This window comes from Lagopus muta, chromosome 8 (assembly GCF_023343835.1).
Source record: "Lagopus muta isolate bLagMut1 chromosome 8, bLagMut1 primary, whole genome shotgun sequence".
Lineage (NCBI taxonomy): Eukaryota > Metazoa > Chordata > Aves > Galliformes > Phasianidae > Lagopus > Lagopus muta.
Genome location: NC_064440.1, coordinates 3,009,411 through 3,021,956, shown reverse-complemented (window position 1 = coordinate 3,021,956; position 12,546 = coordinate 3,009,411). Strand labels below are relative to the sequence as shown.

The 12,546-nt window shown below is 39.2% G+C and overlaps 1 long non-coding RNA gene across 9 annotated transcripts in view; it reads left to right on the top strand.

Annotated features, from left to right (window-relative positions):
* LOC125696829 (uncharacterized) overlaps positions 1 to 12,546 on the top strand; it is a 78,641-nt gene that overhangs the window by 49,442 nt on the left and 16,653 nt on the right. For 7 of the 9 annotated variants that reach the window (XR_007378554.1, XR_007378552.1, XR_007378558.1 and 4 more), the window contains 3 exons: positions 6,388 to 7,445; positions 10,872 to 11,002; positions 12,194 to 12,396. This is a non-coding gene — a long non-coding RNA (uncharacterized LOC125696829). The remainder of the gene's footprint in view (positions 1 to 6,387; positions 7,446 to 10,871; positions 11,003 to 12,193; positions 12,397 to 12,546) is intronic. The other 2 variants (XR_007378557.1, XR_007378556.1) reach the window with 2 other exon arrangements.

Below are 12,546 nucleotides of genomic sequence, written 5' to 3'. Positions count from 1 at the left end.
ACACTCATTCCCAGTGCTCACCTAAGCATGGAGGTTCATGTAAGTGAGGATCACGTGTTGTCACCACCTTGCTTCTCTGCTGGATGGATATCACCCTCACTTAAACGTAAGGAGGAAATTCAGAAGGTCACCACATCAAATACTAATTCTGAAATTCATTTCTCCCTGAAGATTAATATAAAGCCCAAAATGAAATACTCTTCAAATAAGCAAAGTTAGCTGCAGTATTTCAGTCTTCCCATCACAGTGTCCTAAGAGGTATCCTGTGGTTTGACACATAATTAATATGTTTATCTATCTTTGCTTTTTTTCATTCTTTGTTTTCAATAACAGCCATCACCATAATAGTCAAATATAAACATTCCATCCTGTTTCATAAAGAGCCTAAGGTCCGCTTTATTGCAACACAGTTACTTTCCCAGATCCCACGAGCGACAAGGCGTGATGCCTCAAAAAAATTCTCTGAAATTTTCTCACCGTTTTTGCTTGAAGTAAGTTGCATTCTGTTTACAAACTTGGGAAAAATGGGCCTCTTTTGCCTTCTTTGAGTGTCATGGGAACACATACCGAGGTCTGATCCAGTAGCGCTGCGTGATGCTGCTGGGAGCTTCTCAGGGTCCCATAATTTGCCCCTGAGGGTGTTTCAGGATGCGGTGTAAAGCTGCATGCTGTTTGCCATGTGCAAGGTCCCAGACACATGGCAAATCAGACTGGCTCCAGTATCAAAAGCTGATCATTTCTCAGACAAACATAGCTATGATTTTTGTTATTTATTCACGTTGAAAGGTTAATATGTCCTCATTACTCTAAATTATTTCATTTTCAACTTACAGTACGTTCATGGATTATTTGAAGGAATTACTGGCTTTAGCTTATGTTATCTGTGACTCACTTTTTATAGACTTGACTGGACAGGTAATTTCCACAGTATTGTTTTTGGCTCCTTAACTGGATCCCATCCAAGCTTACAAAGTGCTTCTACAGAGATAATGGAGAACAGTCCAGCCTCCTGTGAAATGTCAGCCCTGTGTCCAGAGCTAGATGTGCAGCATTAACCTGGTTAAAGCTGCTAGGTTCTGTAATTTCTTGCTTGGAAGTACCAAACACCCTAAAGAATCACAGAATCACAGAACTGTAGGGGTTGGAAGGGACCTCCAGAGATCATCGAGTCCAACCCCCCTGCCAAAGCAGATTTCCTACAGCAGGTCACACAGGTAGGCATCCAGGCAGGTCTTGAACATCTCCAGAGCAGGAGACTCCACAACCAAAGACACCAAATCAAATCTGCCAAAAGCAGGAAAGAAAGAGCAAATGGGAGACTCAGAGTGAGAGAGAAAAGTAAATGCAATGCTATTACTTTACACCAAAGAACTGTAAGTTAATTGATGTCCATAATAAACTTTCAGTAGAAAAGTATTAAATATTTTTGAAGATGTGTGTAAATCCAGTATTGGGAAAAAAAAAAAAAAAAGTTACTGTTATCTGGGTTTAATCAGCTGAGAAAAGCATGATGATAAATAAGATTTAGTGGAAGCATAAATTGAAAATGTCGAATAATACTTTTAAGAAGGGAGCCTACTGGAATACGTATGTCTCTATGTCTCTGAGGTATTTGATTTGGAATATATAATCATCTCCTTTGAGGATATTTATGAAAGTTATTTCTGAATGTTCAGAGGTTTCTCTGCTTTTCATTATCTATTTTTCTTAACAAGGGCCAGAACTGTATGCCTGATTTTCTGTGATATATTCACTTGGGAGGTTTTCTTGGACTGGCCAAGGACACATCATTTACAAGAAGGTCCTGTCAAGCATCCAAATGTCTCTGCTGAAGCTTCCATTTTAGATGACCCCACAGAATGTGAGAAAACCTTCTTTTAGGGGAATGGCATCTTCTGGCCAGAGCTTTGTCCAGAAATTCTACTGTGTTTAACCCGCAGTTGAAATACCCAATGCAAAATAATGGTAGAGGTAGGGGTGATGTATTTGTGTTTTCTCAAGAAAGAAAACTCTAACCCTTGGGATGATATTTTTCACGTGCGTGATTACCTTCATTGCAATTTGGATTTCTGAGAAGGTCATTTGGACTTTTGGGCCCCGTGTTCTGGAGAAATCTGAAGAATTTGGGTCATCTTCCTCTCTTGACTTAAAAATAACTTCTGCTAATGCAATTTGGAATGCGTATTTCTTCGAATATGCTCTTCCATTTGCAGAGGGGGCAAAGTTTACAATTTTGGGTGGAAACCATGTGAAAGCTAGCGGTTCCATCAGGGTTTTGTTTTGAAATTTTTGGATTTGTTCAAATTCAAAAGTCAAAGTGAAACTCGGGGGATGTGAACCCGCTTGAATCAAAACCAAAAAAGTGATGCGCCAGATCTCCCATGAACCAAAACCACCGGCTTCTCACAGTTCTCATCCAAACAAAAATGCACTAATATAAATCAAATACCAAACCAAATATCCTCTTTTGCACTGTCTGGTTTTCATGGAAATAACACAGAATATTTAAAAGGTCTGCTCGGTTTTGCAGCAGCAACTACCAAAATATCCTGAGATCATTTGATATCTGGCAGTTAATATCCTGATCTATTCTCTTTAGTCAGTAATCCAATCCTTTTCGACCAACACTGCCTTGGCGTGCACAGCATTACTATCCTTTAACATCTTCCTCGATTGTACAGTTTCACAGGGAAAACTGTGCACAATTCAGTCTTTCTCCTTCTCATTCTTGCTCAGAGAGCCAAGAAAGGAGTTGGAGCTGCAAGCAGATGAAAAATCCAAACAGTACGATCAGTACGGAAGCAGAACACTTAATTGCTATAGGACAAGGTGGAGTACTGAGAAAATATTCAATGATAATTTTCCTTGTGATTTACCTTGTTTGAGACCATACTATGACTCTGAAACGAGAGAATTAAAAAAAAAAAAAAAAAAAAAGATGTTCTGCAGTGTATCACGTAGCAAAAAAGTTTCTAAAGCCATTCAAAAAAAAGTGCTGGGCATGGAAGAACAGAGGTTTCCTCTGTAACTAAGACACACTTGTTTGCAATAACACGTGCTTTCAAACACTGCCAAGTTGCTGAGGATATCTCTGTTATATACAATCATGAAAAATGTAAGTGTTAAAAAAAAAAGGTAATGTTAAAAAAAAAAAAAAGCTAAAAAAAAGTTTGATCAGATGGTTAAAATCCAGTCAAACCTAAAACAACCTGTTTATGACCTTTCCATGCTAAAAGCTAAAAATGTCTTTTTTTTTTTTTTTTTTTTTTCCCCCACAAGATTAATTACCATCACTTTGGGAGTACTGAGCTGGACATTATTATATGATGTCAATTAATGATTAAAAAAAAGGTGGTTTGCAAATGTAGCACCACAGTCCCTGGTGCATTACATCATTTCTGAAAGATCTTAACACGTGATAAGCAGAGAACATTTTAACCTAAAAGTCTGAGTGTTACAACCTCCTTTTCTGTTGTAACACCCTACCCACAACCTTTTGGCCTTGAAGTCACTCGCAATAAAATTAAGAAGTCAAAAAGAAAAGGGAAAAAAAAACAAACCTCTGGGAAAGACAAGACACATTCCTATTTTGCTGTCGGGCAGATAATGCAGCAAAATGAGTGGCTGTATGCATTGGGAAACGCAGAGCTGATCCTCCTATGTGCACTGTTCTCAGCAAGATTCGTCATCAAAATCTCATGCTTGGAGGCGTAAGGTTGCTGTGATTCAGGTATTACAAACTACATAATACAGTTAGCTCTGTGAGAGTGCCTCGAAAATTTCATGTGCTGAGTGAAATGACTCCTGCACTTGCCTAGGCGCTGCTTCCCCAGATGGGCTGACAATGATCATTTTATGTGCCTTATTGAATTCGCTGAAATATTTAGAAGGGTTTCTACCTATATTTTACATCTCCTTCTGGTATAACCTTTTTTTGCAGCAACAGTTTGACTTCTTTGTCAATAATACACATAACCTGATCCATTCTTCTCTGAGCTCTTCTCCTCTTTTGGTGTCAAAATGTTTCTTTGTAAATGAACGATATGCATTTAAAATACCTTTGTAATAATAAATACCACACGAACATATGTATCAAGGAAAGGATTTCAATTTTGATGACACTTCCTTCTCAAGAACAGACATTCTGGAAGAAAAAAACATTGCCAGCCCCAAATTGATTGACATTTGTTTACTTAACTCTCTCTTCTTGAAAGTCTGCACACCTATTTCAACCTTGAACAGTTTCCAACTGTGGTATACTGGAACATTTTTTCATTTATTAAGTTCAGTGTTGCCAACCCAAACAAAGAGTAATCAGTGATGATCCAAGCAGACCAAGCTGTCTAGCACCATACAATGTATCTGCATGCTAATTTTCAAATTCCCTCACATTTCCAGAGAACTAATGGGATCATTTTCATTCTGTTACAGCAACTCAACAGTTACTGAATCACCATCTGTGTTTTCGTTAACCTGAATCAGATATGAATTCTGTTATTGCAAGGTAGAGCAGCTTGTTTAATGATTCTTAATCTTTTCTTTAATTAAATCATGCAGCCAACCTGAAAAATCTATCTTAATGCAAATTAGGAGCTTTTTTGGCATTCACTTACAGTAATGCACTAATAAGGTTAATTTATGAAGGTTCTCTTCCAGTCTGTACAGATGATATTTGTTCGCTGCATATTTTTAGCATATTGTCCCTTTTTCTAATATTTAAAAAAATATCACTAATAAAAAGGGGGTTGTTTTCACTCACACAAAAGAGGAAGGCTGCAAGCTGCTTTTTGTTTATTAGAAAGAATTCGGAAAAGGAAAATCAGTTTCTCCCCTCCGTGAGCATCTCTCCACGCGGGTGCAGAGGGACAAATCGAGGACTGCTGGGTTAAATGGTTTTGGATGAGCACTCTCCACTTCACACTGGAGAAATTCAGGCCCCAGTTCAGATGAGCATCTTGAAGTTATCAGGGGAGACAGAGAGTTTCTCTGAACCTTTTGTTTTTTGTGGTTTGGTTTTTTTCCTTTCCTTGTAGGTGTGAATTAATAGCATAAAGAGTAAATAATTCTTGTGAAATTAGCCTGAATACTTTTCTCAGTTGCACAATTGCTTCAGCTCGGGGCTCTGATGATCTCAGTCAAGAAAATTTCTGTCTTTGAGCGCATTCCTCCCAACTGCAAAATTAGTTGAAATCTGTTCAAGTTGCTGAGTAAAGAGTAAACTTTTTTTTTTTTCTTTTAAGGTTATTTTTCAACACCCACAAGCAAACAGGGATGGCGACTGTGAATTTCAACACACGGCCATTGCTATTTAATTAAAATCACTGAGGCTGGCTGAAAACTTTTCAGCAGAGTGATTTCACATCAGAGAACACAGAGTCTCAAAATCAGAACATTATTTTCATAGAAATCCATCCCTCCGTTTCCACCAGGAATGAGATTTCAGTTCTAGGAAAGGTCTTCTCATCCCAGCTAGGAACCATCATCCCCTTTTAGATTGGGGCTGCCCAACTGTGTCTTTCAACCCCTCTCTGTACTCCCAGCTGTAATTGCTCCATTGCTCCAGTTTGAGTGCATTAACTATTTGCACAATCCAGGACAGGAGGTCTTGTCTTAAGACTGGGGAATCTCCATGGCTGTGACTCTCTGTGTTTTACTAAAGGTAACGGCAGGACAGAATGCCTGCTGGATGGTTGAATCTTCCTCTCGTTCCTTCTGACCAGGAATGGAAACAATATCTCATACTGTTTGTGCAGTGATTCCTGGCTTGTTAATATTCTGGTGTGGCTGTTTTTCTCTGCCATGAGGAATTTTGGCCTCTTAGCAAGGGGTTTTGCCTCTGTAAGTGGGAATGCTGCTCTTCCTTTTCTCCTCTTCAATTTGGAAACCTGTTTTCCTGCCATTGTTAGTCCTTTCTGTGTAACATGAGAAGAGAGAATGAAAAGTATCTGCTTTCTTTCCCATTCAATCAGACCGATGTATATGTATATCATATGCTTCTCTTCCTGCTTTACCCACTAGTAAAATAAGTTGATATGTGAATATTAGGATAAGATTGCTTTAATTAGAACCTATTGCCCTGCACACTGTCTTCTCTAAAAAACTACCTGTATTAAGAACTGGGGAAAATAAGTCTTAAAGAATATTTCCTATGACAAATTTTTTTACTTCACCCTCCACCCTCTGCTTCCCAGCCCTTTCAACTTCTCAAGTATCTTTAAACATACATGACGCACCCCTGTTGCTTCCTTATATTTTATGGTGATCTTTAATTTCATTTTTAGGGAGGGATTTCTCTCCATTTTCATTCCTTGGCTTATCTTTAATGAAATGGAAAACATCTACTGAATGGGATGGTACCTGATGCTTACAGTTTTCCTTACTTTACAGTATTTTCTCAGGTGTTAAACTAGCACTGGACTCAACTAAGAGGAGTGATCAAACTATCTGCTAAAGAACTCAAACAGGAGCCCCAGGAACTGGAAGCTGAACTTCAGAATCACGAAGAGCACTGTTACAGCATGAGAAAAATCTGGATGAAGACATGAACTGGAGACATGCCTACCACACTACAAGAAATTGAAAGAATACAATCCCATTTGACTCTAAAAATCTTTCTAGGCTAATTACCAGCTCACAAAGCAGAGAAATTAAGGCAGAGAGGGCATGTTCATGATGACAACCTTTACCCATTAGCAAGCTTTGCGTTTTCCCAAGGCTGAAGACAGTTTAGCCCTGACAAATCCAATCAGTGATATGCAGGCGTAACCTCCAGAAAGAAGCTCACATTTTTAGGATCCACAGGGCAAAAGATGGACTGCAGTAGGTCACTATTAAAATATTTGAAATACAGCTTGGCCAGTGCTGAAATGGCACAGTTGGCCTGAAGTCGCTTCAAGGTCTCCTGGCATCTGAGTGTTTCCCCAGTGGCTTTGTGCAGTAAAGTGTTAACTTCTCCTGAGTGGTTATGTATTTAAGGCAGTAACTTTAAAATAAGGAATTGCAACCTTAGAGCAAAGCTGCTATTTTGAGAATTTTAAACCATTATTGACTCCTGTCAGATCAGTTTCTAGACTTATTGACTCAAGAAGTAAATATAGACTGAGAGAAAGCGAGGTCAAGTCAATATTTATCTTGCAGATCAATACATTTTGATACTAACCAAAAATTAAGCTCAATAAATGCATATATTATATACAGCAAGGTTAGGAGAGATCCATTCAGAAAATTTGTCAATTTGAAATTTCCCAATGGAATCTAACCTTTTGGATTCAATTTCCATTAGAAATTCTGTCCCTTTAAGGTTCCGTAAGTGACTGATGACGAGCCCCCATCACCCAATCAGATTTCCAGATGATAGTTGAATAGCAGTGAAAGGAAAAGGAAAGAAAGATGAAGTGAGAAAAAGTTGGTCGCAGGAGCTCAATCACGGCGTTAGGAGGAGGCAGGTGAGTAATGGCAGTGCACAGATGTGCCAAAAGAAGCAGGATGGGGACTAAAGCAGATGTGTAATGCGATATAAGTAATGCAATACTGCAATGCAAACATGAAGAAAGGATGGAAGAATGTGGAGGTGAACTCGTGGGAAGATTGAGTACTAACTAGTAAAAAGAGAGGGGTCAGTAATTTTAGCATTGCAACAAATGGGATGCAGTGGGGAAGATTATTTTGGGTGTTGGTTTACATCCTGGCAGCATATAATATCAGCATTCTTGTAGCTGGAAGTTAGTTTGGTGTTTTCATGTGTCACCATACTGCTTGTTTTGATGGGCACCCGTTATGTCTATAAACTTCCTCAACCATGGCTTAGTCACCAAGAGCTGACTGCTCTTCCAGGGCTTGGTAGCACTATGGATGGGCTCAGGCCTCTGCTGAAGGCATCACCTGGCACTCTTGGGATGCTGCAGCTCAGATGCAAGGGATTAGTCCAGTTTTTAATGTGTAATGGCAGCATAAGTGAGGGCACACAAGGGGGTGTTCACAGGAGGCCTGGGAAGCTGGGAACATCCATCATTGCATGATGAGAGCTGCTGGTGGTGAGCACTTGTCTTCCGTTTGTCCCCTTGTCCCCACACCTGCAGCCCACATCTACCCTGTGCTGCAGGACCCCAAGGGCAGATCAGTGTGTCAGAGGAGCAGGCTCTGCAGTACCCAACCTCCTGTCCTGGACAAGCTGCAGCCTGTCCATACTCCAACCTCTGATGCTGTCCCTCTTTCGAGGACATTTTCCTCAACATCTTTTAAGCTATGAATCCACCCTTTGGGGAAGACGCATGCTGTAGCAAAATGAATTGCAAACGTGTCAGGATACACATGAAACATTTTCAAGAGACCTTTTCCTGTTTTTTTTGTTTTTTTTGTTTGTTTGTTTGTTTGTTTCCCCATAAAGCTTCTGAGCAGGGATGCATTTGCACCCCAGATAGCACCAGTGACCTCCCATTTACACAGCACCTCTCACTCCAAAGATCTCCTGACGCTTTGCAAATGTAGCACAAGCTGTTCTGCTCTTGCATCTCGCTTCATCCAGGGCTGGAGCCCAGCCAGCCCCTGCAGAGATGAGCCCAGCACCTGATCCGTGTGCCCACAACAATGAGCAGGGAGCAAACAATGCTTCCTCCAAATGAAACTCCAGGCAGAGTTTAGACAGGCAGAACGTAATTACCCAAACTGGAATTTGGCCAGAGCACTGCAGGTATGGTGGATACTTTCCCTGGGAGCACATTATTGGAAGGAAAGGGCATATAAATGATTGAATTGCTTGGTCAGAAAACACTGTTCTTGTCTTGCAGCTCATCTGGAAAAAAAAACAGGTTGCCAAAAAAAAAAAAAAAAAAAAAAAAAAAAGCAAACACCCTATGCTGCTGCTGCAAGTCTTCTTGTAGATAATTTAAAGTGCATAGAGATGATAAAATGATATACTAATTGGTAAAATATGATTGCATTTGAAATAAAGTGGAGAATCTCACCAAATTTAGCTCTGCACGATATAGCAAAGTGTATTTCTCATCCAGCATAAAAAGGTGCCATTTGTTTGATACCGGTTTGATGAATTATTAATTTTATCACAGCTAAGATGACAGCTAATATTAGAACATTGAATTATTAATTTTCAAATGTGGCAATAAAAAAGCAGAACAAACACAAACTGAGACACATTTTAGGTATGAGTTGACTTGCTTACATAATCTGTTTGAGAAAACAAAACAGCAGAGACAGATATTTAAATCTTTCCAAGCAAATGCTTCTACCCTCAAGCCTCAGGTATGATTTTTAGCCTTACTTTGGAAATAACACTCTCTGACCAAACTTAGCTGATTGGATATTATACACCCTCCATGTCTATTGGACAAAATATAATTTGCTTGGATGAAGATATGGTTTGGGGAGTACTCAGGCCAAGGAATAATACGGAAGCGTGTATAACTCTGGTTATACAGAGCAGTTACCCAATTTTTAGTACTAGCAAGTTGGAAAATGCAAGTTAATTGTTCAGAATAGCATCTGGTTTAGTCTTTTGCCCCTCTTCTTTCCTGCTGTTATTTTCACCAATGCTTGTTGCTTGCTGCAGGGTAAATAAGCACTCTAAGGCTTGTTTCCTTAAAAATGTTTCTGTGCGATTTCAGTCTTAACAATCAGCACAAGATTTATCCGGCTCTGCTGTTCCCTTACAGACTAATACCTGTTTTCCTGTCCGGTGTCTCCTTTGCAAATATTCCTCCTTCCCAACTTTCCAGATGAGATGGGAGCTTTACAGCCTTTCTTATTCCATGGCTAAATAGTCAACAGAAGATTTCCAAATGTCCTAACTTCTTATGTTTTCCTACTATTTATTTTTTTGGAGAAGCAGAGATTATTGCAATGCTGTCCCTGAATGTGAACAAGAGTTCAAAAATAGGCACAACTTGCGCGCATCAGGGAAGCTGATCAGTATAGGTGGATTTTTGAGGGCAATGCTCCCATGCAAAAGAAGAGAAACAGCTGTCTGTCCCCAAGCCTCATTGGGAATTAATCCAGCTCAAAGCTGGATTAACTTCTATTAAAAAACAGCAACAAAAAAAAGCCCACAAACTTGTATTCCACTGCCACATATGGCGATTATTTAGACTGCAAATATTAGGCAGGACTAGCTGTTTGGGTGCTAGAGAAAGACTCCTTTAAATCACTTATTTTTATCCTGTTGAAAAAAATGGGGTGGAGGGGAAAAAGCATCTGTCACCCATTTAAGTTTGGAGAGAGGTGAGCAGTGCAGGAGGGTGATGGAACATCTCTAACATGATATGAGGATGCCATTGAGGGAGGGCAGTGCAATGCTGCAAGGCAACACAGCCTGTGTCCAAGACCCTGCCCCCTTTTTTTGTTTGTTTTTTGTTCTAAACAGACTCATGTCAAAAGACAAGGAAGACTTTCAGTAGTTACAGGGGGCTTATAATAATTGTGGAAACATTTTATAAGGACTAATGGTTTTAAACTGAAAGAAGGTGATTTTAGAACAGATGTAAGGAGGAAATTGTATATTCAGAGGATAGCAAGGCCCTGGCACAGGTGGTCCAGAGAAGCTTTGGGTGACCTGTATCAGGAGGTGCTCAAGGCCAGGTTGGATGGGGCCCTGAGCAATCTGGTTTGGTGGCAGGTGTCCCTTCCAAGGCAGAGGCTGAAACTGAATGATCTTTAAGGTTTTCTCAACCCAAGCCATTCTATGACTTTGTAGGTCCCTAGGATTTTTCCGTTTCAGAGTGACATACGATGGTCATTTATCCACCTTGGGAAGAGCAGTGAGGCATGTTCCTGTTTCATTCATTTATATGTTGATACACAAAAAAACCCACCTTTTTTTTTTTTTTTTTTTTAATTTTCTTTTTTGTTTCACTACGCAGACTCGGCAGTGATTGAAATACCTAAAAAGAAAAAAAGAAAACTGTTGGTTTCATTGGAGCGAGTTTCGAGGTCTGTCTGTTTGCGCACAGTCCAAATCTCAGACAGCTCAGCTCAGGGTTTGTACCATCAGGTGGCCATTTCATTAACAAAAATATCAATATGTGCCATGGAAGAATTGTTCCCATAGTGCACCCCAAAAAATCTTTGTGAGGGTTCTCCTCTCTGTGATCTATCCCAAAAAGAAGAGCTGGAAAGAATTAAAAGCTTCCTGCCACCTTTTAAAGGTGATTCTTAGTATGCGGTTTTGAATTTCTCTGGTTTCACACATTGCTGGTTATGTTGCCTATTATAAAGGATTCAGTAAGACACACTTTCTCCCAGTGGTATTTTATTTTGACACATCTCAAATGAAAATACAGCTCATTATCTTATACAGAATTCAAATATGTTGTCACCTGGTTTTCCTGCATTAAAATATGATTCATTTTCGTTGCAGGTATATGAAAAAGCAGAATGACTCTGTAATAAGCCTATTTAGTAATTTATTTATGTATTTTTGTTCACCTAAAAATGGGGCAAATGTCAGGCTTTGTCTTCTTTTAAAATGTCTTTGTGCTCAGAATACAAGTGCTCTCGTGTCTGGTCCTGTTGTTTTCTTTGCTGTGATGGTTTTGGTTCTCAAGAGGCATATTTAAATTTTCATAAATATAGTAAAATTTTTCAGGAAAAAAAAAAGCTCAGAGACCTCATTTATTTGAGTTTTAAAATATTATTTATAATACTCTGTGAAATATATCAGCCCTGTTGGGGCAGGGCTTTCAGATCAGCCAAAATCTGAAACTCTTTACAGGATGCAAATTAAGGGCTTGATTAAAAGAAAACTGCTATCCCACTGTTATTGATGAAGTTTCTGCAGGTACTACAGCAATGAATGTGGGGCTTGCTAAGCAAATGTTTTTGAACATTTTCATTTTTTTTTCCTCTTTATTCAGTATATAACATATAAAGTATGAAAACTTGGCTCAACTGGGTGTGCCAGTCTGTTGAGTTTACCTGATCCAGAAGGTGTTTTAAATTATGGAAACCACAAGAGATCAGTACTTCTCAAAACATCACTGGCACATCTGAAAATTTTCAAAATGATACGATTTTGTCAGGTTCCCACAACACCAATTCACATCTAAAAAAGCACGTCCATCTAAGCTCTTGATTAACCAAAAGTAATGTTCAAGAGGTGGCCTCTGATCCGCGCATTTGAATTTCAATCTTGGAACAGGCTGCAGAGGCTGGATTTAAAGTTCGAATTTTGTTTCATTTGCAGGAGAACGGAAGAGCTGGCAAGCTGAGACACTACCAGTACTTTGTGGAAACCGACATATGAATTTGTTCTACAAATGTGCCAGGGACACACTGATCCAACAGTTAGATCACTTCCAGAAGACACCGAGTTAGATCTCCGAGTTCACTTCCAATTGCTGACTACTACTATCCAATAAAAGAAAATTTCTGCATAAAGTAAACAAGGTAATTAATTATAGAGCTGAGTGATATCCCAACAAGAGCTCCAAACTATAAGCATACAAAAATAGATTGAAAAGTAAATGCTAAAATACTCTAATCCTTAGAACAAAGAAAGTTCTTCTCATTGGTTTTGGGGACTTGAGGTTATGGATG